At 36.9% G+C, this 1,692-nt stretch overlaps 1 pseudogene; it reads left to right on the top strand.

The window, feature by feature from the left end:
- The first annotated feature begins 459 nt into the window (after window positions 1–459).
- LOC116809935 (U6atac minor spliceosomal RNA) lies at window positions 460–569 on the top strand (annotated as a pseudogene).
- The last annotated feature ends 1,123 nt before the right edge of the window (window positions 570–1,692 follow it).

Genomic DNA, 1,692 nt, shown 5'->3' with positions numbered 1-1,692 from the left:
ATCCGCCTGGCTCATGGGGTAGGCTGCAGCCTGCTGCTTCTTTCAAAGGGTCTGCGGTTTCTTCAGTTTTCCTGTTAAGTTCCTGTATTGCTTCTTGGAAAAAAGTTCACAGCATGAGTCTCGACACTATTTTGTCTTTCCAAGTGGGAGAGGCATGCTAACGACCCCTCTAATTCACCATCTTAAAAAAAAAAAAAAGAGGCAAAAGTTTAAACCAGAAGCTAATAGCCATGCCAACTTTGTCAGACTACACCATTTTCTCTTCTACAAATGGGAATAATAATAATATCAACCCTGCAACATTTTGTAAAAGCTTAATATAATAAACATGTAACTAATAGAATGCCTAGCACATAGCTCTGTTTAATAAAATTTCCTATTATACTCTGATTTTATGCAGTTAAACCTTATGAAGCTGCCAACATTTGATCTTTTTAACCTACAAAAATTGTAATTTCAATGTTTCATGAAAGGAGAACAGGTTAACACTCCCCTATCCGGCCTTTGGGCCTAATAGCATACATACAGTTCAGGCATTGCCACCTCGTGGAATCTAATCATCATTTTTACAAAGTTCCAGTTAGATCACAGGAATAAGCTTTAGTGATCTATTGCACTGTGTTTTGAACATGGGTAATGATATGGTTTGGATCTGTGTTCCCACCCAATCTCATGTTCACCTGTAATCCCCAGTGTTGGAGGTGGGGCCTGGAGGGAGGTGATTGGACCAAAGGGGTGGAGTTCTCATGAGTAGATTAGCACCATCTCCTTGGTGATGTTCTTGTGATAGTGAGTTATCATGAGATCCGGTTGTTTAAAAGTGTGTAGCACCTCTTCCCTCTCTCTCTTCCTCCTGCTCTAGCCTTGTATGATGTCTCACTCCTCCTCTGCCTTCTGCCATGATTGAAAGATCCCTGAGGCCTCACCAGAAGCAGATGCTGCCATGCTTCCTGTACAGCCTGCAGAACCATAAGCCAATTATTAATCCGCTTTTATTTATAAATTACTCAGTCTCAGGTATTCCTTGATAGTAGAACAAGTATGGACTAACACAGTTAATAATAATGTATATTTATAAATCGCTAGAATAATAGATTTTTAATGTTCTCACCACAAAAAAATGATGTCAGATGATGGCTATGTTAATTAGCTTGACTGAATCTTTCTATACTGTGTATACATATATCAAACCATCACATTATACTACATAAATATACACAATTATTTGTCAATTAAAAAATGGTAATTTCATGTGATCTAACCTGTTATTAACAAAGCTATGTATAATTCAATCCCAATTCCTAAAATGCCTAAGATTCTAAGAATCAGATTTAGGATCTAACATTTGTGATTTGATAAGCATCAAATCATAACAATTTCTAAGAATTCTTTTGATTTCTAAGAATTATTTATTGTTTTATAGCACAAAAATAGGATGATAATGTAGAAGTTAGAATTCTTCTTTTTGGTTCCATGCCATTTCAAATGATTAGGATTACCTCTGATCTGTGGTCTATGCCTTGGGTGTAAACTCCTTGATTAGATAGAATTCCAAAACCCACAGGACTGGAAAGTACATCTCACAAACTAAAGGTGGGGGAGGATGGAAAGAAGGGAGACATATGAACAGAGAAGTCATATAGTATATCTTCCATTCCCCAGGCTTATGCTCTGACAATTAAAGCCAATTAC

This window comes from Hylobates moloch, unplaced genomic scaffold (assembly GCF_009828535.3).
Source record: "Hylobates moloch isolate HMO894 unplaced genomic scaffold, HMol_V3 SCAFFOLD_1, whole genome shotgun sequence".
Classification (NCBI taxonomy): domain Eukaryota; kingdom Metazoa; phylum Chordata; class Mammalia; order Primates; family Hylobatidae; genus Hylobates; species Hylobates moloch.
This window is presented reverse-complemented; position numbering and strand designations above follow the sequence as displayed.